The 26,299-nt window shown below is 45.0% G+C and overlaps 1 protein-coding gene across 4 annotated transcripts in view; it reads right to left on the bottom strand.

Moving 5' to 3' along the window:
* Positions 1-26,299, bottom strand: part of SEMA5B (semaphorin 5B) — a 422,878-nt gene that overhangs the window by 285,140 nt on the left and 111,439 nt on the right. The gene's annotated exons all lie outside the window — the stretch shown is intronic.

Here is a 26,299-nt window from a genome sequence, read left to right as displayed (position 1 = left end):
CATATAATCAGTGGTGCAGCTATGGTGGTAAGGTGTGTTATAACGTACTTTTAAGAAATATGCTGCCGGTACCCCAAACCACCAGCCCAAGGGCCAGCACCGCAGAGTCACTGTCAACATATTGTAGACAGAAACCCTGCGGCACTCCAAATATGGCCATTTCCTTGGAGGAGACAGACACCATTGGACCTCTAGCATATGTTAAGGGAGTGCACCAGGACCAGTGCTGCACAGAAGTTACGGATTCCGGGAGTGCTGGCGCACAGTATGTTGTTACCCCCCAGACAATGAGCATGTAACCGACAAGCAAGGAGCATGTGACCCTTGGACAATAAGCATGCATGTTGTATGGTAAGTTCTACTAAGGGTATTATGTGTGTAAGCGGCACTACAGAGGGCATTATATGTGTAGATGGCATTAGTAGGGGCATTATATGTGTAAGCAGAGGGCATTATGCATGGGGGGGGTTTGAAAAATGTATAATTACGCTACTGCATGTATAGCGTTACCTGAAAGTGCCAAGAACACTGGTGCCACCAGGTGAAGACAAAAAAGGTTAATCTTTTGCCATAAAGCCGATGGTAGCGAGACTGTAGGGCATCATTTTCAAGGGGCCTTTTTGTGAGTGGGACATAACATGATTTCAACGACATAACTGTGTGCGACATATTAGTGTTCCCACTAGGCTGTTTTAGCAGGGTGCTGCGCCCTGCCCAATATTTAAAGGGCAAAATGTGCCCTGCCCCTCTTGCAGTGCCCCACTAAAACAGCCTGCCTCCTACTCCTCTGGTGGTACCGGGGAAGCCCGGCGCTGCAGTAGATAGCGATGCCCGGCAGTGCAGAGCCTTCGGGGCGGCCGGGCCCTCCCCCTTCAGTAACGGCGGAGGCCCGGTCGCCCCTTTTCTTGATGACGGCGGCCAGACCCACCCCTTTTCGTCACGGTGCGGCCCGGGCATGCCCCTTTTGTGATGTCGGCGGCCCGGGACCGCCCAGAACAGTGACATTGGCGGGCCCAGTTCGCCCCCTTGATGCTGCCCCCGTGCAGTGGCGCCCTGCCCGCCCCTGTTCCTAGAAGGAACACTAAATATGTACTATGCATTATGGTGTGTGGTATAATATATAATAGGCATTACAGTGTGTGGCTTAATGTGTTAGTGTGTTATGGGCCTTACGGTGTTTGGCATAAAGTGAAATAAGTAAGTATGGCACATAATGTTTAATGGGTGTGGCATAATATGTATTGGGCATTATTGTGTGTGATAATGTGTAACGGGCATTACGGTGTGTGGCATAATGTGTAATGGGCATTATATTGTGTGGCATAATGTGTAATGACATTACAGTGTGTGGCAAAATGTGACCGCACTCCTAGTGTCATGTAGCCACTCCCTTAGTTTCGAGTGACCATGCCCCCTCATGACATGTGACCATGCTGATTTTATGGTGCACCCTATCAGTAATACTAAAAAAAAATTATACTTGCATCGCTGCATCCTTATGTACAGTCACCTGTAATAAAGACAGAACCATTTTATCCTCACTCTAAGGGCATGGGGGAGTATTCTGGTTCACTCCTTCTGGCAAATTCCTTCTTAGATGGACAAAACCATGTGCATTGTAGGTGGGGTAGATGTTACTTGTACAGAGAGTTAGATTTGGTGGGGTTTTATTTCAAAGTGAGATCTATAGTGCAGTGTAAAAATAAAGCAGTCAGTATTTTCCATGCACAGAAACAAAATAGCTCATAACCCAAATCTAATTCTCTCTGCACATTTTACATCTGCCCCCCTGCAGTGCACATGGTTTTGTCCATCTAAGAAGGAATTTGCCAGAAGGAGTGAACCAGAATAACCCCCATGGTTACAGACAGTCCCAATGTCTCCTGAACCTCAAAAATGTACTACAGACCAGTGAGGTGCGATGAGGTCAATCCCTGAGGAGACACTGGCTAGAATGACACACACATATGATCTGGTGGTGATTTTTTATATAAAAATTATTTTTAATAAGACAAAGATGATATGAATGATACAAATATATTTATGAATTATAAATATGTTCTTTGTATTATTCTAATCATTTTTATAGCCAAAACTATGGAGTATACTGTATTAGTCTTCATGTGAACTAGGTTGTTTTACCAGGCCTGTACCATTTTAAAGGACAAAATGCACTCTGCCCTTTTATTGCCACCCTGCTAAAACCTGCACATGCCGCTTGAATAGACATGTGCAAGGCATCTATTTAGGTTAAGTGGAGAGCTTGTGGGAAGCACGTCACCTCTGTAGGTGCCAGGCACACAATTAAACAATCAGTATAAATACAGTGGTGGTGTCCTGTGTTGACATGTAAGTCCAGTGGTGGTGTCCTGTGCTGCTATATGTCTGTCCAGCGGTACTGCCCTGTGCTGCCATATAAGTCCAGCGGTACTGCCCTGTGCTGCCAAATATGTCTGCTGTATAAGTCCAGTGGTGGTGTCCTGTGCTGCCATATAAATCCAGCATTGCTGTCCTGTGCAACCATATAAGACCAGTGGTGCTACCGTGTAAGTCCAGTGGTGGTGGCTTGTGCTGCCATATTAGTCTAGCAGTGCGCTCCATTGCCACAAATAAGGAATGCGCGCCTCTCACACACACACACGCATCCCGTTCTCGGGGAACAGCGCAACGAGACGGAATGCTCTGGCAAGCCGGTTGGATGAACAACAGCGGCTATATCTGTAGCTATGATTCAGAGAACCTGGCAAGCTATTTCCAGGGGGACCACCTGTAGTTGAAATTATGGTTTTATTAAACTGGGCATGTCCTGTTTAAACAACATAATGGTGCGAAGGCCCAAGACCATTCCATCTTACACCTCTTTTCTTTGCATTATGTGCTCTTTGGAGCAATTCCAGCTTGTTTTGTGGGGGCCAAAGAAAACCAACAACGTTACGATGTTGTAACTTAATCTCACACATGTCTGTATCATACTCCAGTATGTCTTTATCAGCTCAGCATACTATGAGCATACATTTTGCTTTCTCAGCTCCTCCTCCTCATCTTGTCAGATCATACTACAATGCAGTGACATTATCTCGTACCTGCTCAAATACTCCAGGATGTCTCAGTCAGCAAGCCTATGAGCATCCATTTTTTTCTCCTCAGCTCCTCCTTCTGGTCTTTGCCAACTCCCACAAAGATGCAACAGTGTACTTCCACCTCACAGTGGGGCAGATGTATTATAGCGGCGAAGCAGGAAGGGACATTGACAAGATGTATTAACATCTTGTCTGCCGAAGCGGGGGAGCGCTAACTCCCCCCTCTAGTGATGTCCCCTCCTGGAGATAGCGCATCAGTTTACACTGATGCACTGTCTCCTGTCCCCTGGCCGGCTCGTCTGGGCATGCATGGGATCTCACTGCTCACGCGAGATCCCCAGTGCAGCCTAAAGCTAACAGCACTGTCCCTGCTGTTTAGATAAGGCTTCGCTAGCCTGCTGCTGGGGAAGCCAAAATTAGCAGCGGGCAGAACGGTCAGTGAAGCTGACCATTCATACATTTGGCCTGCTATCATTTAGATATTGCCCCTGTCCTTTACCGCATACCGGCTCCTTCATACATGGGGGAGAAGCGGTATCAGTGCTCATAAAGTGCGCTGATACCCCTTCTCCCCCAGAACAACACTTCATACGTCTGCCCCAGTGTGCTATTCCTGTAATATATACCTCCAGTGACCTACGCAGTGCATCCCAGTTGGTTGCCTTAGATCAGGGATAGCCAACTCCAGTCCTCAAGAGCTACCAACAGTTAACGTTGCTGAACTACCCAAATCCTATGTATTATGTGCATTGTTTTGATGTCTATAAAGCGCCTTGAGTCCTATTGGGGAAAGTGTGCTATATAGATAAAACTTACTTATAGTAAGGAATAGTGTGTGGTCAGGCCGCTGGCTGTGTACTGTCTACGGGGGTCCCACTAGCGCCTGTAGGATTAATGCTGCTGCTTCCCCCACCCTTGAGCGTGCGGGGCAGATGAACGCTGATGTCTGAGGGGAGCGTAGTTAGCTCTCAGTGGTTTGCTGGTCGGGAAAAAGCACGAGGAGATGCTGATGACACTGCAAATGGAACCGGAAGTGACGCAACATTGTTCGACTCCATGGCAACAGGAGACGTCTTCCACCATCGGGAGACCCCAGGTTGGGAGCCGCTGACATAGAGGATCTAAGAACCACTCCCCCCCCCCCCCTCCCCCCCAAAAAAAATATTTTTATTTTTTTATGTTTACTGTAGTAAAACCAATGTCTACAAAACCACAAACCTAGTTCATTACTCTGCAAATGTCATGACCATTTCACACCTCTGTGGTAAAGCACTTTCACAAGCATTTAGAGACATTTATTTTATATAAACTATTTTCTGCATACCAACTGGGGCAGAACCATTTTCAGGTCTGCTAAGAGCGAAATGTATTCCTTGCCTCAGTCCTAACAATAATGACATTTTCATTGCAGAATCAGGTGACATTTAATGAAAACAGCAATGATTAAAAGTTCATTCTCTCAACCGGTGAGTTACATCTACCGCCTGAAATCCAACATGTAAACCTCACATTCAAACACCATAATCTCATCTGTGATTTATACCAGCAAACCCTTCACCGAAAAAAAACATAATCTGTGAAAGGCAAACATTACAGCAGCTAAACCAACAGGCTCAGGACTGGGGAATAAATGTATCCTTTCTGCAAACATTACATCCCAGATGCAGCGTTCAGCATTACCTTATATCTGTTACACAGGCCTCTTGCTGAGGGAATGAATTCCCTTTATAACCTGAGGGCAGACTCCCTTAGGGAGACCAGTAAAAGGTAAATTTATATTTCCCAAATTTTGACAACCTCTTAACTCATCAAGCACCTATGCTACAGTATATCCAGAGAACTGCAGAGCAAAGCGTCACCACTGCAGTTAAAGTAGACAGGCATTATTCCAGCCAGCTATACACTTCTGTCCTAATGTGTTTTACAGACTGATTTATTGAAGGGTGAAAATGTATTAGGCCTCTTCTTTTGTATCAGAACCTGACTGAACAGATATCACGGTGGTATTTGCTGGTGCCTGGTGGTATCATGAGCTGCACTCCTTATGATAGATATGGGATTTTTTGCTGCCATTTATTTATTTATTTACAGTTTCTTATGTAGCGTAGCAGATTCCGTTGCGCTTTACAATAGTAGACAGAGATAAGACAAACTGGGCAACAACAGACAGACTTGGAGGTAGGAGGGCCCTGCTGCAAGCATACAATCATTTGAATTTGTGATTAATTTCTAATTTGATGTGCAGTTTCCAGGAGTTAGGTGCTGGGTGTATTTAAAATCACCCTACCTTAGGGACTCTCTGAATATACAGGAAGATATGTATGCATTGTTAATGACAACATGTGGCCAATGATGATATCTTTTGCAAAATTGGTCACCGTTTGGGAGTTGAAGGGAAAATCGTTTGGCATTACATATTTTTCATATCCTCTAATGTGTATGATGTGTGACCAACAATTTATCTAGGTACTCTTGCGCAAAGCCAGAGATTTTGTAGGCTTATAGTCTGGTGTAGTATTCACCAACATACCAAAAAGTGATAATGATCACCATTTTCATGTTGTGTGACAAGGATCACACTGTAAAAGTTCCAAGCAAAAGGTTTATTTTTTTTCAGAGTTTCCCACAGACAGGAAGTTCACATTTGAACATTTGTAGAACAAGCAGGTACAGGTCACAGTGAAACAATCCAGAGCAGACCTTTACAATCAAGGATATAAACCTAGTTGGCTAGTTAACCAGCAGGAGCCTTGTTCACTTAGAAATTAGGCACAGATACCCCCAGTGACGTTTATGTGCGGTCCTGAGCATCGCTATCGCCTGACTATATCATGACTGCATGCAGTCAAAACCAGGTCAGATCGCCAGTGTTCTCACCAGATAACACTGGTCCACACAGATCACGCAGCACACATCGATGTGTGCTGCGTGATCTGGGCTTAAGTGCATTGCTCAGCACGGGCACCCATTGCCCGGTATGTACGGGCCTTTAGACTTGACCAAACGGAACACCTGATCTTTTATATCCATGCCAGGTATGTTCATGCTGTCTTAGCCATACCTCCCAACTGTCACGATTACAGCGGGACAGTCCCGATTTTCGGGTCCTGTCCCACTGTCCCACCCGCGGCAGGCATTGTCCCGCTGCGGGGGGTGGCAGTTGGGAGACCCCCCAATCTAATATAATAGACGCTGTGCGCATGCGCACAGCGTCTATTCTCGTATGAAAATGAGGTTGCGGCTAATTAGCATAAGCCGCACCCTCATTTGCATACGCCCGCCCCCTTTTCGGGTGCTCGCGCGGCGAGTCCCTATTTCTTCAGCACGAAAGTTGGGAGGTATGTCTTAGCTAAAGATAACAATGTCATTGCAAGTTGCTGCATACTCCTGATGAGGACAAAGTAATTTGTTTATAGCCCTCTGGAATGTTGCAGAAGCTACATGTAAACCAGAGTACCAGTTTATATTGGAACAATCCCTCTGGGGTAGAGGAGGCTGCATACCCTTCCATATGACCACAAATGTAGAGATTGCAAATCTTAATAATAACAGGTTCATTTATTGCACAATGACTACTAATTAATTCAGGTTAAACACTAAACACATATGATATCAACATTTGATACATGCTGTGATCATTTAAGTACATTTTAGAGTAATTGACAATCTACTGCACTGTAACTGACAATAAGCAAAACTGTCTATATAAGGTAAATGTGGAAATAGGTCAATGACAACTAAAATGTCTTAATAGTGCTCACTGGTCGAAAACTTTACAGAATGGGAGATGATAGCCTAGTTTGTGGTTTAAACAGATTATATTTACCTATGTTGGATTATGGCCAGCATTCAATTAGCAACAGTAAATTACTGTACTGCTATTAATTAGCTCACTGGTGGCTATTTTATTAGTCCCCATGATAGCACTTAACAAGGGTTTTGGTTTTGCCTCGGGCAGGCAGAGCCAAATTTGAGATACGTTGGCTTTTTATCAGCGATTGCAGATGTGAAAACAAACAGGGCCACAGCTTTTCACCGGCCTTGTGAATTTCTGCATATTTTTCTATTTGAAGTAATTCTATCACTTCTGGCATATGTGTGTGTAACACTCGGGTCTGATGTTACAGAGATTTACCTTTCAGGAACGTTTTCAGTGGCAACTCAGAATTCTTCACAGAGAGGCAGGAGTTAAACAGGTGATAGTGAAATAAAGGGGTTTTATTACAATTTCAGCTTCTTCAAGCAATAATAGCAATTGACACCATTTACTTAGAAAACAGGTGCTGAAGTCTGCATTAGTCTGTGTGTCTCTTTAAAGAAGCCTGTGGACAGTTAAACAGTCTCTTTGTCATTAAGGCTCTGAATCCTTGCTTTTGCAGCCACAATCTCAAGCATATATATACAGTATATAGCGTCTTTTCCAGCATTCTCAAACTACAGAATCACAGTCAAATAAATCCTGCAGATGCAACCTTTAGTATCTTGCCTTCTGTTCAGCACATATCCGGATTGCACAGTGTCCAAATGTTAAACCAACAGTCTATGCATGGACTTATCTTTTGCAGTATCAGGACTAAACTTTGTAGTACTAGAACACAAACAGCAATAGCTGAAACCTGCAAATGCTGGGTGACAAATACAGACTAGTCACATGTAAGTGCTGGTTCAATTTCTTGACTGGAAATGTCTTTACTGGCTGGGTCTGTATCCCAAACAAATGCCTGGTCATCACTGGTTACTAATACCCCTTTTACACCAAAATCCCTGGTCGGACCCTGGTCTTTGAACACGGGAGTTTCCAGGGTTGGACCCAGCTTCATACCCCATTTACACAGCACTGTGACCCAGGTCGGACCCAGGTCTGCGCCATTTACACTGAACATGGGTCAGCACTGCTTTTCCCTATGGATGACATTAATAATGTCCATTTTAGGATAAACTGCCATCCAACTTTCCCTCAATGATTTACATAAAAGACATCAAAGTTAGCTTTGAAAAGTGTTGGTTTCTTTATTTAGTCAAATGTTTTTCAAAAAGTTTTATTCATTGCTCAAGCATACATAGCGGTATAAAAGTGCATCACCCATGTGCTCTCCCCAGCCCCTTCCCCTGCAGCAGCAGACCGAATCTCCCATGTGCTCCCCCCAGCCCCCCCCCCCCCCCCAATAAAAAAAAAAATAATAATAATATAAATGATACTGCATCCAATTATGATTTCTGTGTGCACTGCCCGTATCCTTCCTGGCTGCTGTCTTTTGCCACTGCAGCGCACTGTGGAAAGGCGTCCAGCACTTCTGGTATCCTTTCAGCACTGGGACCATTTACACCGCCCATTACCCAGGTCCAACCAGGGTTCAACCCTGATCAGGACCTGGATAGGAGACCAGTGTTACTAGACCTGGGTTGACCACTTTTACACCAACGCTGACCTGGGTCCGCCCTGGGTCCAACCTGGGTTATTTCTTGGTGTAAAAGGGGTATTACTCACAGCAGCCAGGGTGCTCATCTCCTCTCAGCACTACTGTACCTTATAGCTTCACTCACTGTGGCTATGGAGGGATCAGATAAACTCCAGGGTCTCCCAAAGTCTTTCTCTGCAGCTTAGCTGGCTATCTTCATGAGAGGTCAGTGCCCTTACTCCTTGTAATCCTGACTGCTCCAGCAGCTATCACTCTGCAAACATGCTCTCTCCATACGGGTGTACAGTCAAGGTTACCATATATTGGTCTATGTACAAGAGCCTTGTCAGCCCCTACGCCTGAGGCCTCCACTTACCAGAGTCAGACTTCAGACATGACCGTTTTAACCTGCCTTACTGGAATCTCACCGCAAATCATTACAGCCATTTTGCAACTCTGCTTGATATTTTTCACTATATACCATTCTAAATGTGATTAATGGCTGTTGCACTACAACAGTCTCTGATCTCATATTCCTTTATTTTCTGTTTGACAACTTGTATGTCCATACGTAATGAGGTGTTGAAATAAAAATATTTACCAAAAAATTCAAGAAAACTGTGAATACACCCTATTGTGAGTAATATTTGTTTTAGGCAAATATGTTTTTTTAATTGCTGATTTACAGCTCTATGTAATACCCCTTTCACACTTCACCTATGATGAACGTTATTGCAAGGGGGCAAATCAAGTCAGGCGTCAGTGTCAAAGTTTCCACTTTAATTGTGTGCAGTGGAATTTCGACTATGATCGTGACTAGGGTTATTCCTGGGACCAAGTGGGTAGCCTGCAGTGTAAATGACATGACCCGAGTCACTTGACCCAGGTCTTGCCTAAAATGAGCTGATTGGTATCTCCGGAGATCTTTAATATGACCAAATGTCAATATTAGATAAAGCACTGGCAGACAAAGGTCAAATGTGAAAGGACAATGACCTGCAAATAACACAGGGTGAACTTGTCGTTTCAAAGGAGTAAGTATAAGTATACAGTATCTGAACATGGCTTGAAAAATGGTTTATACCGTATTCAAAATCTTGGGTTCAACACAGGATTTTGGTCTGAAAGCAATATAATAGTCTTCATAAACCTCTAAAGGGGGGAGTTTACAAAAATGGGAGTTATTTTTGAGATGGGATATTGCTATTGGCAATCAATCAGATTCCATCTATTATCTTCTAGAAGCAGCTAAATAAATAAGTAGATTATGATTGGTTGTCCGTAACAACATTCTATGTGAAACAGAACAATCTTAGTAAATAAAGAGTCTTATCTAAAGGTAAAGCTGCCTCCTAGACAGGAATACATTTGGATGGCAGTATTAAGTCACTTATACCGCTTTCAGGCAGCGGCGGTCGAATAACCTGGCAATTACCCAGCATTTGAAGCGCCGGCTGTCAGATCTCCTTCACACAGGAGAGCAAATCTCTGGGTCTTAAATTTAGACCCGGTAATTTGCCTGTGTGAAAGGGTCAACCCGGATCTTAAACTCTGAGTCTCCGACCATGGTCATTTGCAGGTTCGGAGACCTGGAGTTTAAGATCCGGACTGACCCTTTCCAACAGAAAAGGACCCGTGTATTTCATGAAATTTCCAGGAGGGACTGCTTCGCCCAGGAATTTCATTTGCTGTGTATAAGGGGTATAAATTATGGTATTTTATTTCAGGTTTGTTTTGTTTATAAACTAAGCTTTATGCATTGCACCACAAATATAACAATTTTATTTCATTGTAATACAAAGTATCTAAGCAGAAGCGATCTGTTCCCTTCCGCCAGCTATATTTACTCCACTGCAGAAACGTGAGGAGATTTTGATGCATCAAATCATTTGCTACTGTAACATTTTCATAACACTTGGTGACACAGAAACATGTGACAAAATCTAACAAAGTTGTGTGCAAAAGATCCCTTCACCGATCACCCCTCCCCGAGTTATTGTATACAAAGTTCACTTCAGGCTGCCGAGATAAATATGGATGAAGTAAAAGTTCAGCCACTGGAAAGACAATGGCGGCCCATGTCCTTTTCTGGGTTATATGGCTCTGCACTTTATTCTGAATTTGTCCAATGTCCTTTTCCCAAAGGTCCCATACAACCCATAATATACTCATTCCAAAAGACAAATGAATCCCTGCCCTCCATTGGGAAGACACATCCTTCTTCCAAATGATGCCCAATATGTCACCCATTTCCCTTTGCTGCACAATACGCCCAGATACTTTTTTGTCTCCAACAAAAGTGAATTATCTTTCCTTCACGGCCAAAGGAAGGTTAGAAATGCCATCATCCAGTGACAAGAAGTGGCCATTACTGCAGCAATAATGTCATTCTCTAACTCAGCCCTGCAGGAATGTAATGATAATATTTTCTCAGGAAAAAAAAACAAGTTTTAAGAGTTCCATGTTCTAGTTTATTCAAGGCTGCACTATATCATAATGTCACACCTAGGCTCTTGTTCGATACACATTACACAATGCTGACCATTTATTCAATTGTATGATCAATGTCAGCTTCACACAACAAGCTGATGTAAATTGGTGCAATGGTTCCGTAACACTTCATATTTGTCGCATTTTCCGAGGTGAATAACAATCATTTTGAAAATAAAAATGTGTGTTGGATATAGAAAACCTCCTAACACTATTGTGTTTTGCCTGCATGATCCAGGCTCACACATATGTATACATCCAGTTCTTTTAGGGCTTTCAATGGTTCTTGATTAGTGGTAAACACATTTCCAATGTTTGCATAGACGAGTGACCGTTTGTTACTATGAATGTGGAAAAGGTCCTGGACACCTTTACTGTGCACACACAACTCAATATGTGTGATCATGTACACATGCTCATAGAACATTACTATTGCTTGAAACCGGTGATTCATGGGTAGATTGGGAGGTGCCGTAGTGTCTTTACAAACAAGGGAAGATGCCATCGGATTGGAACGGGCATTATATCAGCATGCGGCCACAATCACTTTTGCGGCATTGCAGCCACAGTGACCATATCTTGAGAAAGTTGCAAGGGAGACTCTGAACCTTACATGGATGGTATCCAGATGGTAGGTCGACAGTCAATAGGTTGACATGAACTAGGCCGATGTTGGCAAAGGATCAACACAATAAACAGTCAAAATGGTATTGGTCAACACAATAAACCTTGTGAGTGAATTCTTCATCTTTTTTTTCTTACTTATTCATACTTTACGATCAACGTGGAATCGAATGGGGGTCTATGTGCTCAGGTGTCGACATTGACCCCCCCAAAATGTGAAAAACTCATGGTGACCTTTTGCTTGTGTCGACCTCTTGTCAAAGTCAACTTAGTGCATGCAGTCCTTTTGTGAATGTCAACCTACTACATGTCAACCTATTGGTGTCCACCTAGTGGCTGTCAACTCTTTGACACCCACATGGACTGATGAAGGAATCGATGTTGCAACCGATGGAGCGTGGATGGTGAAGTCCCTCACTTAAGCATGGATGCCTGCACCTGAGCATATCATATATACAATGTAGACGTTTCAGTCTGTAGCAAAGTAGTGCAATGTTTACTCGAGACCAAACAATGATTATTCCAGTACAGTATATGTCCTACAGGAGTGATCTCCAAGGGCAGGAAAGCTCACCATCTGCCTCTGAGGTTTGCATTGTCATTTAAAATATTCCTGATAAAATTCCCTTCTTTGGTCAGTATTTTCTTGTAATATAATCATACAGAACAAACAATGTTTCCCTAAAAAATGTACAGTACTTGTCAACTAAGAAAATCAAATGTCACAGGAATATCACATCATTCTAGGCTAGGAATATATCATCTGGGGATAGGACACCCAGTGATGCATTACATCTGAGTTTCCCAATCATTCAGAGGTCGACAGAAAGCGCATACTGTACATGTTTCTTTCTCATTCCTATCCAGAGTAAGGGCCTTATTCTGGTTCACTCTCAGAGGCCAATTCCTTTTCAAATGGACAAAACCATGTGCACTGCAGGTGGGGCAGATATAACATGTGCAGATAGTTAGATTTGGGTGGGGTTTTTCTTCAAAGTGAGATATATACCTAGATCAGCAGCATTCAGCTCCTCTCTATTAATTTATAATGAAAATCTGATGTACACTCATTCAGCACTTGGCCCCAAACCTCTGAATCATCTGCTGGACTAATTATTGCCCCATGGCTATCAACTAGTCAGAAAAAAATGTATTATGCTCCTAAGAAACCAGTGTATCTGTCAGATTCATGTGGTGGGCAGTATGATAGCATGACAATAATGGGCATGGTCACGTGTCATGAGGGGGCGTGGATGCACACTGCTAGCGGAGTGGCTACATGACAATAGGGGCATAGCTACATTATGCCACAAACTATAATACCCGTTACACATTATGCAACACTCAGAAATGCCTAAAAAACATCATGCCAACACACAGTTATGCCCCTGACACCATTTTATGTCCCACACACAAAAATGCCCCACAGTAAGGCTTCAAATTATTTGCTGCCAGGTGTAACAAGGCAAATGATGCACCTTTCAGCATCTTCTTCTGGCGGAGCCAGCATTCCCAGCAGTTCCAGGTAACAATATACATGCAGTGGCCTAATTAAACATTGTGTACGCCCATGGCAATTTAATTCTGCTTAAATGTATAATGCACCCTGCAGTGACACATACACGCATAATGCCCAAATGTAATGCTGCTTACACACATAATGCCCCTCTTGTGTCGCTTACACATACATAATGCCCCACTAGTGTCGCTAACACACAATGGGGTTCATTCGGTACCACTCGCTAAGCAGTTTAACACTGCCTGTCCAAACGCCCACCCCCCGTTCCAAAAAATAAACCCAAGAGTGTACATGTAGTAGGGAATATAGATTGTAAGCTCCACTGGGGAAAGGACTGAGCACCTTAAGGGTCAACACTTTAACACTGACAACGTGGTGAAAGTTGCCGTTCAGTCCTGGTGTCGACAACAACCACCAGCTTTCTATATATATATATATATATATATATATATATATATATATATATATATATATATATATATATACACACTGTATATGTAGCTAAATGCTCCTCACCTTTGAGGTAAAGTACAGCCACTGACCACTAGAGACCACTTGACGGACCAAATGACTCCTTAGCAGAAAGTGAAAGCAAAATGATCTGTTTCAAACTTAATGGATATGGAGGGGGAGATTCTCTAAACTAAAAATGCAGTAAAAACCCCGTTATCAGGGTTTTTATCGCATTTTGGGATGCTCTGAGCATCCCCCGCCGTTACCGCGGCGGGGGATATCGCCAGAAAAATCTGGCTATGCCCCAGAGAAGCCCCGCATAGAGCTGTCTTTTGTGATAATTATCGCATATGTTAGATCATATGCGATAATTATGTTTGCAGGAGCCGGCGATGGGCGGCGGTAAGGGGGCGCGGATGTAAGAACTGTAAAGACAGAGATTGGAGGCAGGAGCAAATAGGCACTAAGCCATTATTTTAATGGTCTTTTAACTAGTACAACATAAAAAGTTATGTAATAATAAAGACAGCAGGGGTGAAAATAAATAAATAAATAAGAGACAAAAAACTTTTTAAATACTCCAGTGTCATTATTAATGTGAAAAATGTCAGTATCCTGGTTCTGCTGCACAGTCACTGACATTACAATTTGAATGTTGGCTAGAACAAGGTGAAAGGGTTACCAGCAGCACCAGATTATAGTAGCACACTTCACACTTCGCCCTGAGAGACAGCTAGATAGGAATCTTCAGCAGACAGATGTGTTTCTCCAGAAGCTTAAAGAAGCCATCAGGAGCCTGTACAGGTAAAGCAGCTGCCGGCTGACTAATAGCCAAACGTGTCTTACAGAAAATGACATTAATCCTCGGCTCCTGACAGATAAACCCGCCACAAATCCATCAGCCCCAGGTCACTGCAGAGGTTCTAGAGAGCTCAGTGTAATTGAAGCCTTAAAGCCACTTTGCAGCTGTGGGTGTCCCTGTTAGAAAGAGTCACAGCACAACGGTATGTGGTCGTAAGGTCGACAGTGTCTAGGTACAGTCATTAGGTGGACACACACACACGAGGGTGAATCAATAAGTACATACTGTATATATACATGGTTGGGATATCCATCACTCGGGACTTAGGAGTTCTTGGATTACTTGCTCTGATGCCGTCTCATAAAGGTGCAATGCCTTCCAATAGAGTCAACTGAAGAGATGCGGTACTCTGAGTCTTAAAGCTGGTGTAAACATCCTAGTTTTGGGGTGCCCTATGGCTTGTAACCACATTGTTTAAACAGAAATTGTAGGGGCTCTGCACTCACTACATTAACTGATATTAATAAACAGTGGAGATTTAGTTCATAAATTGATCAATGCATTTAAGCCTTCAGCCCCCTTCACGGGACCCCACTTTCCTGCAGGTCCTAACACTATTGCTCAAAATGGCTAAAACAATTTCTGTTTAAACAATGTGGTCACAAGCCATAGGGCACCCCAAAACTAAGAAAGGTGAGTGCCGATGTTTAGTGTATATTATTTATTAGATACATTTTTGGTACTCTTTACCTAGAACGGCGCCCGTCGCGGGCATCGCGGGTACATTTATGTATGGCCGCGACGCGACCGACGCGATGCCCGCGATTTCCCATTGAAACCAATGTTAAACTTTGAAATCGTGTCGGTCGCGTCGCGGCCGGCCATAAATGTACCCGCGATGCCCGCGACGCGATGCTCCCGATTTCCCATAGGAATCAATGTTAAAAGGCGCGATGGACCCGATTTTACTGTTAAATGGCTCAATCCACCCGATTTTGCCATAGGAATCAATGTTAAATGGGCCACAGAGCCCATTAACCCTTAAATGTCCCCCCAAATTTTTAACGCCACCCCACGATCCACGCCAACCCGAAGCGTGGCGAGCGCAGCGAGCCCGCGAGGGGCGGCGGTACGCGTCTTCCGACCTTTTCATGCCCTACTATCCACTAGGGCGTGGTGTAAGAATATAATAGTGTGGCGAGCGCAGCGAGCCACCGAGCCCGAAGCGTGGCGAGCGCAGCGAGCCCGAAGCGTGGCGAGCGGACGCGGATACCTTCACAGTTATGCGCGTCCCCTCGCGGGCTTCACAGGTGTCCGTGGCGACGCGGACACCTGTGAAGCCCGCGAGGGGACGCGTCTACCTGTGAAGGTATCCGCGTCCGCTCGCCACGCTTCGGGCTCGGTGGCTCGCTGCGCTCGCCACACTATTATATTCTCACACCACGCCCTAGTGGATAGTAGGGCATGAAAAGGTCGGAGGACGCGTACCGCCGCCCCTCGCGGGCTCGCTGCGCTCGCCACGCTTCGGGTTGGCGTGGATCGTGGGGTGGCGTTAAACATTTGGGGGGACATTTAAGGGTTAATTTGGCCTATTTGGCCCCAAATCGGGTCCATTGAGGCATTTTACAGTAAAATCGCGGTCAATCTGCCGTTTTAACATTGTTCCCTATGGGAAAATCGCGGTGATCGGGGTCATCGCGGGCATCGCGGCCATCCCGATTTACCCGCGATGGCCGCGATGACCGCGATCACCGCGATTTTTACCCCCGACGCCCGCGATTTCAATCGCGGGCGCCGTTCTAGGTAAAGAGTACCAAATTTTTTAATTAGTCTTAGGGGGATATTCAATCTTCAGGTCACGGCAGGCGAGCTTGCTCGCCTGCCGTGACCCAGTCCCGTTCTCGGTCAGCTCGACCGAGAACACGCAGGCGGGATTCAATGTCCCGCCTGCAGCGGGACGAGAAGGGGGCGTGGCCGTGAGTTGCGGCCGGGAAGTGACGAGATGCAGCCGGCATCTCGTCACTTCCCGGCTGTTCTCGGCAGAACGAGCCCGACAGCTAGAGATGTCGGGCTCGTTCTGGCAGGAAACCCTGTTCAATGCTGTCGGGGAAGACAGCATTGAATAGGGCCCGTCGAGCATCTCCCCCACGGGAGATGCTCGACGGAGATTGAATATCCCCCTAAGTGTGGTCACATTCTCTCATGCACCCTGTTTTAACCTATACTTCATAGCTTATGTTAACCAGTTCCCTAGAAGATTAGTGACAGGTGTGTTGGTAACTGCTCACCTATAAAAGCACAGTCTGCTGTGAGCTTTAGACCAGATAGCATGCCTGGAATCAAACATTGATGTGATAGCTATGTGTATTGTAGCCATTTGTGTTAAGGTGCCCATATACGTTACAATTATTGTATACAATATTGTATACAATGTCGCATCTCATCACATCTCGGTTTTGTGATAAGATGAGATGAGATCTAGTACAAAAAGTATGTGCAGCATTCAAGGTCCTACAAGGACCCAGCCACAGAGGTAAAGCTCTGGCCGCGGGACCTTATATAATAAGTGTCCCCTGACTGTGGCTTTATCCTGATGGCTGTTGAAGCCTGATGCTGGTTAAAAAATACGGGGGACCCCTACTCTTTTTGTCCCATGTATTTTTGGGGGAATCAGGACTGGGCCAAGAGCACAGTGCTGGTTATACCCAGGAGAGAGGCCCTCACACCATTTTTAAAAATTATTATTTTTTCTATTTTTGACACAGAAGTATCGCAAGGATCTGACTGATCCAAGTGATGTTTCAGGGTCGTCTGCATTTGGTTGTCAGGATACTCAGTAGCCAAATATGAATGACTTCACCATCGGAAAATACAAATCCTGAGGATGAAAAACGGTATTTGTGGTTGATCCCGTTTGTACAGCGGATCGGGTGTGATCTGCCAGCTTATTATATTTCCCTCAAAGATCCACACTTTTCAGAATTATTACATTGGGAAAATGTCAGTAGGACTCCAAACAAGAATGATAACTTGATTACTGAGGAACAAAAAGAATACTTTTTTTCTCTAATAAAAAGAAAGGAAGATCTCAAGTAAGACAGCTAAGATAAGCAGGTACTGGAGATGCAGTTAGAAGCAATTCATTTGATGTGTCACCCTTTAAATAATTACATTCAATTATAGGAATCCAATTAAAAAAACACAGTAATTGCTTCACAAGTAGATGTGTACTGTCACAAGAAAGAATTGCAGCAAGACACATCTCAGCTCTCCAGGACCTAAGCAGAACTTTGGAGACTGGACAACCATCATAAAGAGACAAAGCAAAAAACACTGAAAAGAGGGCATTAAAAACTTAAATTTTACTGACCTCAAATATATCTGTATCAAACTAAGGGGTAGATTCTCTAAACTAAAAATGCGGTAAAAACCCTGTTATCTGGGTTTTTAACCGCATTTTGGGATGCTCTAAACATCCCCTGCCGGGTTACCGCGACGGGGAGCATTGCCAGAAAAATCTGGCGATGCCCCATAGAAGCCCCGCACCGACCCCCGCCGACCCGCACCAACCCTCACCTGTGTTCGGGCAGCACAGAGCTTTGCTGCCCGGACCTGTGACCTCCTCCTCCCTTCACTATGATCCTCTTCCGGGTGCAGGGAGGAGGAGAGCCCGGCACAGGAGCAGCAGCGCCGGGTAAAGGAGGGATTGCTAAATTGCTTACATTTTGTGACACTGCAGTCTCGTAGTTAACACTACAGACATGGGGCCTAATTCAGACCTGCTAACAGGCTGCGAATCTTCAGAGCCAATCCAATCAGGTTGCCACCTCCCCGCCTGAGTAAAATTCTGCCACTGTGCACGGTTGTGGCTGCGATCGCAGCCATGGGAAGATCTGGAAATTAATCTGGAAACACCAACCATCTAATAAATCCCCCCCACCCCCCCATGTGTAACGCAGCGTAAGCTGAAACATACGCTGAGGCATACTTGGTGCTGCATTGGCTGTAGGGAGATCAGGACCCCTGATGACATCAGTGCCCCACTCACATAACAGCCGGGAGCCGTCTGTTTTCTGGTGCACTCCCAGAAGACGCTGGCATGCCGCCCACAAACAGCTGCTGGCTGTCAACCTGCCAGTGTACAGCCTGCGATCACAGGCGATCTCTGGCTGTGATCACACAGGGGGCTCGTGCATACACACTGCAGGGCATGCACATGTGCTGTCCTCTGATAATCATCATGGCTGCAAATGTGCAGCCCTGCGATTCAGTTTGAATTGGCCCCTGGTCTCCACAAGTAGAATCATATCTCACTTTCTCATCTTCCTGTATGTGCATTACATCAATTCTCCTTTATTCCATCTTTTTCTTGCTCGAGCTAACCACAAGGCCCCTAGAGAATTCTTATCCCTGCATCAGCGGAGACTGGCTGCCACCAAGCTGCAGGTTTTCGGCTGAACATGACATTGCACCTGTGCCCTTGTGACAGATTACAATATAATTCAGCTGGAAACATCTTAAATCAATCTGACACACAAGTTCTCAAAGTTGATCCTCAGGACCCCACTCAGTGCATGTTTTGCAGGTCTCCTCACAGAATCAAGTGAACTTATTAGCTCCACCTGTGGATCTTTTAAAATGTGTCAGCCAGTAATGAGTGCACCTGTAGGGTGACCTGGGCCCGAGGACTGAGGCTGATCTAAAAGGTCCTGGCCTCTATCATACAGTACTCTTGCATGGGGTAAAACATTTACACCTAAGTTTTAAACATGTATCCCTGTAGCTTTTACTGTAGGTAGCAGTTGACACACCAGGTTGTTTTATGGAAGAGACGGACTGCTCTTGTATTTATAGATGCTGCTCAAGATGTTTGAGCCTCTCTCTGAAGCGGTGCCAGAAGCTATTTCTACTCCATTTGTTCCTATTATCATATTTTTCGAGTGAATTGAATAGGGAACAATTACAAACAGACAGATTAGGATAGGTCAGCATGAGAGTATAATGATACTGGTAGAGCGATAACAGAACTTTTCCCCTCAAGTACGCTTCCCTGAAAATATGGTGATAAAAATATACAAAGACGGCACACAAGGAACAACCTGCAAACATGCTCTTTTTATGCTAAAGTAAAACATCTTGTTACACAAAGGCAAAATCTCAAGTTTGCAAGTGGGTAGGTGATGTTCAGGCCCCAGAATACACCCAAGTAGGTTATTTATGATCTATTGTGAACAAAAAATAGAGATGCCTCCTGTACACCAAGCCTCAATACGTCATGCGCTGCAAGGTTAGCTGTGACAAGTGGGGTTCCATAGTGACTTTCCTTTAATATTTGCACTGCAGAGGCAAGGAAACGCCACTTAATCTATACAAGAGACACCAGGCTGCCTGCTTAACCATGCAGGAATTTTAGATATGTACAAATTTGCAGATAGTGCAAAACGGGACTTGGCAAGAAAAAAAAGACGTGGCTGTTGAATTGTAGCATTTCTTACCCATTTGCAGACAGATGTACAAGTGTCACATATCAAATTAACCATTGTAGTCTAGCTAAGCCATTTTGTCAGATCGGATTGCAACTAAAATGAACATTTCAGAAAGATGTTAAGCGCAAGCCGAGTCGCATAGGGCTGAGCCTGCAGAGAAGGAAGGGGCTGTGAGTATGAGGACATATCTGTATATATACTCTTACAAGGTGAATATCCGTATGAAACAGCAATGCTCAAGACACCCATATATTATTATTACTGTTTATTAATTCAGTGCAACCAATTTAAGCAGGGCGTACAGTATATCAGTCACATTGGATATTGCAATGTTTATTCACTAACACACAACCCTGCAGACTACACCTACATGGTCATTTTTTTGTCAAGATTCAATTAACCCACCACCAACTTTTTGGAGTGTGGGAGGAAACTGGAGCACCCAAAGAAAACCAATGCAAATATGGTGATAACATACACACGCCACATAGATGACTTCAGTGCATAATGTATGATATCAAGCTGCTCCTGGCACCTGTATGTTATAATGCTGCTCCTGGCACCAGAATGATGCAGAACTGTAACAGGCTCCTGACACCTATATGATCAAAGTCTCAGCCTGGCACCCATCTTATACAGGGTTGCTCCTAACACTGATATGATTTGGAGCAGAGTCTGACACCCATATCATACAGGGTTGTTCCTGACATTGATATGATCCGCAAGTGTCTCACATGCTCCCGCGTCCATTGCCAAGAATGGGGCATGCAATCATCTTGACATGTGTGCGCTCCATTCTGACAAACAGCGCAGAATGGCGGTGCGAGAAGCACTGGTGTAGTTAATCTAGCCACATATTAATATAGGGCTATTTTCCCTCGGTTTCTCATTTATTTCAATGGGACATGACGGACATTTTTAAGGAGTTTTTGTTTCCAAATGTGAAGAGGGACATTTTTCGGTATACAGAATATTAAGGTAACATAGCAAAACAGATTTCTGCCACATATAAATACTATTAAGGATAGTCATACGCACAGGGTGTGCATGGTGTGTCCAGGCACAGCCTAATATCTGGCACCTCCATCAACATGGCTGGTATTCCCCCTGCTGCTGTCCTGTTACTGCTGGTACTGCACCTGTCACAGTGCCTGACTGGCAGCAGTGACAGAGGAAATAGAGATACAAGCAGCAAAGAGGACAGAGCTACCCAAACAGAAGGAGATCCGCAGAGATCCGCAGAGGTGATAAGTATTACCAGGGCATTATGTACAGTATATGGCACTACATGTGGCATTATGTATATGCCACTATGGGGGGCAGGAGTTTTATGGCACTATGGGGGCATTACATATAAGACACCAAAAGGGTCACTATGTATATGCACTACAGGTGACAGATGTATATATACACTGTGGGCAGGGCCGGACTGGGACTATCAATAGGCCCTGGCATTTAAAGCACACAGGCCCACTTTGACGTCAGCATCTGAGACTTTGCATAGACTCCACCCCTTACTACTTGTCTCCTCCCCTTACTATTCCTGACTCCTCCTGCATCATTACAGCCCCCTCCATACTTTTAACAAAAAGAGTGTGTGCTGAAGGCATGCATCTAAGAAAAATAGAGATGTGTTCTTGCTAATAAAGAGATTGAGTGGGATGAGGGAGAGAGACAGGTAGGGAGATGCAGGGGAGGGAGATTGAGGAGGAGAGAAGAAGAGAGAGATGAAGGGAGCTAGAGAGTGTGGGAAGGAGAGGGAGAAGTGGAGGAGGAATGGAGAGAGAGTGAAGGAGGGACAGTGGGGGAGAGTGTGTGTGAAAGAGAGGGAAGGGGAGAGAGGGAGAGGAGGGTTGAGAAAGGAAGATGACATAGAGAGTGAGGTTAAAAGACAGAGGAAGGTGGGAGAGAGAGAAGGAAAGATTCATAGAGGAGAAAGAGAGTCTGCAGCTCAGGGTCAGTTTCTCCAGTGCACCTAGAGAACACACCCCTTAAAGAAACACTGCTCATTATTACAGCAGCTGTATTGTGTATACTATATTTGGGGCTGAGTGTAAGTGTGCAAGTTCCACACTCACACTCAGGAGTGACTGCACAGTGTATATTGGGGGCACAGTGTATAATGGGGGGAGTGGCCGCACAGTGCGTAGTGGAGAGGGGGGGAATGACAGCACAGTGTATAGTGGGTGGGAGTGGCTGCACAGTGCGTAGTGGTTGGGAGTGTCGGCCCAGTGTATAGTGGGGGCCCAGTGTATAGTGGGGTACAGTGTATAGTGGGAGGAGTGGGGGCACAAGGCACATATTTAGGGGGGGTGAGTACTCACCCTGCACCTTGAACAGTGGTCCCAGTAAAAGTGGTCTGCAGTCTTGCCGATAGCATGCTGAGGCAGATCAAGCAGGCAGGACAGAAGGCCAGAGATCCGATTCTAAATATTTAGCTCTGGGACCCTGGGACCTGGCTGGCTGGCTCTTCACATCCTGAAAGTGTGCTGGGTCCTCCTTGTCTGCTGCCCTCGCCATGCGCAGGCTGCTCAGTGTGATTGCATGCGATGATCTTCTCACTGGAGGCTCCTCAGTTGCTATGCGCGGGTGATGTCATGTCATCACCCACGTATTGCATCACTGGGAACGCTGAAGCCTCTGAGAAACTCTCAGAGGCTTCAGCGGATATTTACATTGGACTGAAAACGGCACTTGATTGCGATCACCCGTGGGAGCTACCGGTATATCGCGATCAACCTTTTGCCCAACCTTGGCGTATAGTGTTGCTTAGACCGGCCCATCTGGCCATCGGCCCTTCTGGCATGTGCCAGAACTGCCAGATGGCCAGTCCGGCCCTGCAGTGGGGAAGCATTACGTAAATGGCACTACAGGGGAAAGTATGTAAATGGCACTATGTATATGGCACTAGGAGGGACAGGTGGACAAAAAATTTATAGTTATAACATATAATACATAATTACACTATATAAATAATTGCATACTAATTGCATATGTGCTGGAGACAGCTATCTGTATAAGAGCTGGCCTCTGCAATGTGCTTGACGGGTGGAGGCCCAAGGGGGGTGACACCATGAGTCACTACACCGGGTGACACCAACCCTAGTGACTCCTCTGGCTGAGTCTACTACATATTATAAAGGAATGCTCTTAAACTATATATGAGGCTGCGGTAACACTTGTGACATAAGGCTGTACCTGTCACCCAAATGAGAAGATGCTGATCCTGATCCCCATATGGTATGACGCTTCCCAGGACACCAGTAGGTACTCTTTACCTAGCACGGCGCCCGCGATTACAATCGCGGGCGTCGGGGGTAAAAAATCGCGGGCATCGCGGGTAAATCAAAAACGGGTGCGATGCGATGCCCGCGATGGCCGCGATTTCCCATAGGGACCAATGTTAAAAATCAGATTGGTCGCGATTTTAGTGTTAAAAGTCAGATTGGTCGCGATTTTTACATAGGAATCAATGTTAAATGGGCAGAGCCCTAATAGTCCCCCTGAAGTGTGAAATGGCCCCCACAATTTTTAACGCCACCCCACGATCAACGTGAACCCGAAGCGTGGCGAGCGCAGCGAGCCCGCGAGGGGCGGCGGTACGCGTCCTCCGACCTTTTCATACCCCCACTATCCACGTCGGCGTGGAGTTGAGAATAGAATAGTGTGGCGAGCGCAGCGAGCCACCGAGCCCGAAGCGTGGCAAGCGCAGCGAGCCCCGCGAGGGGACGCGGATACCTTCACAGTTATACGCGTCCCCTCACGGGCTTCACAGGTGTCCGTGGCGACGCGGACACCTGTGAAGCCCGCGAGGGGACGCGTTTACCTGTGAAGGTATCCGCGTCCCCTCGCGGGGCTCGCTGCGCTCGCCACGCTTCGGGCTCGGTGGCTCGCTGCGCTCGCCACACTATTCTATTCTCAACTCCACGCCGACGTGGATAGTGGGGGTATGAAAAGGTCGGAGGACGCGTACCGCCGCCCCTCGCGGGCTCGCTGCGCTCGCCACGCTTCGGGTTCACGTTGATCGTGGGGTGGCGTTAAAAATTGTGGGGGCCATTTCACACTTCAGGGGGACTATTAGGGCTCTGCCCATTTAACATTGATTCCTATGTAAAAATCGCGACCAATCTGACTTTTAACACTAAAATCGCGACCAATCTGATTTTTAACATTGGTCCCTATGGGAAATCGCGGCCATCGCGGGCATCGCATCGCACCCGTTTTTTAGTGCATGCGATGGTCGCGATGGTCGCGATGGGCGCCGTGCTAGGTAAAGAGTACCCACCAGTATAATATGACACGACTTCTGACACCCATAAGATACAGGACTGCTTTTGATTCAGTATGGAATGTTTCTCTGTACTGACATCATTAGGAACAGGTGAGAACACATGAGCAATCAACCGGTGTTTGTATCCATCCAAACTTCCAATTTTCCAAACAACAAATAAATCACATAATATAACAGACACTATTTTTAGGATAATTGCAGGTTTATCAAATCCCGCAAAAACATCATCAGCATTTTCTAGATATGCTGAAGTGATGCACATAATGAGGAAAAATGTATTCTGGATGTTCAGCTCTGAAGCTCACTTACTATAAGTATACAAAACTGCTGTTTAATGCAGCAGGATCCACATAGAAAGTGCTAATATAGAGACTACACAACCAACTAAATAATATGCCTCTTCCGTAACGGTTCCCACAGAAGCTATTCGCCCCACTATGTTTATCTGACCCACCTATAGATGAGGCAGAAACACTGTGCTATCGAGTTAATCATATCTAATAAAAGGCAAATGCTGCTCCTGATTTTTATAGAGTGAATTCAAGTGTTTTGCACACTGGCGGCCACTAGTTGACGTTGACAGAGCAATTTAAGTATTGCTCGGTTTGGGCACACACAAGTGCTGGCACTGAAATGACTGTGCCAGGCTGGTAACAATTGATATATAATTCAGTATATGCAGTATATGAAGGTTAATTTTCATTTCATTCCTGTCTAAAATTTTCATTGAAATATATAAATACAAATCAGATCTTTAGATGTTATTTAAGTATTTTAATTTACAGACATGAATGGGAGCAGCCATATTGTTTAATTCATGAGCAAAATAGCTCATAAACTTCAGAAATAAATTGCACGCCTGACAATTCAGCTATTCACTTCAGTGGGGACTTGTGACACAATTCTCAATATTTGTCACCTCTTAATAATGAGGATGTATTCTCATAAACCACCCACAAAATGGCAGCCATCACTGTGTGCAGGTTATTGTTGCACTTTATATAATCTGGGTGACAAGCACAGTTGTGGAATCAAATAACCATCACAAATGGACGTGAAAAAATGTAGAACAAATATTAACTAATTAACTATAATTCAATCCGCTAAAATTGTGGGGCTGACAAGAAGTAACCTGCCAACCCTCTCCACGAAAATGTACCAAAAAAAATTTAAGAAAACAACCATTTTTCATCTAAAGACATTGTAAAGGATACACGCATCACCCCTATCCAATGCTGGTGTAGGAAGATAAGTATGGAACTAAAAGGTCATCTTTTAAATAGAAAGCATTAGAAATTCCTTGGAATCTCATGGATCCCTGGTAATTCCCACAGACCATATAAGTGTGAGCATATAATGTTGGCTATGAATGTATTTAGAATTACTGCAGTGGGGTGCATCTGTGCCATATTTCTGAAGATAATTACCAGAAAATATGGAATATGCACAGAAGTAACATAAACTTTGGGCCTTATTCTGTTGACTCGCAAAGCTGTGAATTTCGTTGCTTTGCAAGTCATTGAAACGCTGCCCCCCCTCCCCTCGCACGTTGAGTTCCCCCTACACACATTCGAATGGCTGTTTTGCATATACATCATTTGCAGCCTTGCTGGATTGGATGGAAGACTTGAGTATTGTGCCTGCAACTTCCGGATTGACTATAACACTGGATATGGATTCAGAGACTGACCATCTGGATGAGGACTGGCACTGAGCTCAGACACCACCAGCAGGTAGCGGTGTCCACTACCCAGTCAGATGTAACTACTAACAGCCTGCCGAGTGAACCAGAGCTTCTGCTGCGCTCTCTGCTGAAATCTGACACTGTATTTCTTAATAAGGGTAACCACAGGTTCAATATTTGTACAGGTACAGATTGTGTATGAATATAACACGGGTGGGGCTTCCATCATTTTATACCTTATAATTAAATAATAGGAACAGCCTTGCAACTTGATGCTTGCTCAGGCCATAACATCTGCCAAGCAGGACCGGATTATAATGGGGGCACAAGGGGTCAGTGCCCCTGGGCCCCCCTCTAGCTAGGGGCCCCCTGTGGTTGGCATGTATTTAAAAAAAAAAAAATATATATATATATATTTATTTTTTTAGCTAAAGGTTTTGTGCATGGGAGTGGGGTAGTGCTGCAGCTTCA

The sequence above is a fragment of the Crinia signifera genome, chromosome 7 (assembly GCF_055691185.1).
Source record: "Crinia signifera chromosome 7, ASM5569118v1, whole genome shotgun sequence".
NCBI classification, from domain to species: domain Eukaryota; kingdom Metazoa; phylum Chordata; class Amphibia; order Anura; family Myobatrachidae; genus Crinia; species Crinia signifera.
Note: the sequence above shows the minus strand (reverse complement) of the source record. Positions and strands in the feature narration are given on the sequence as shown.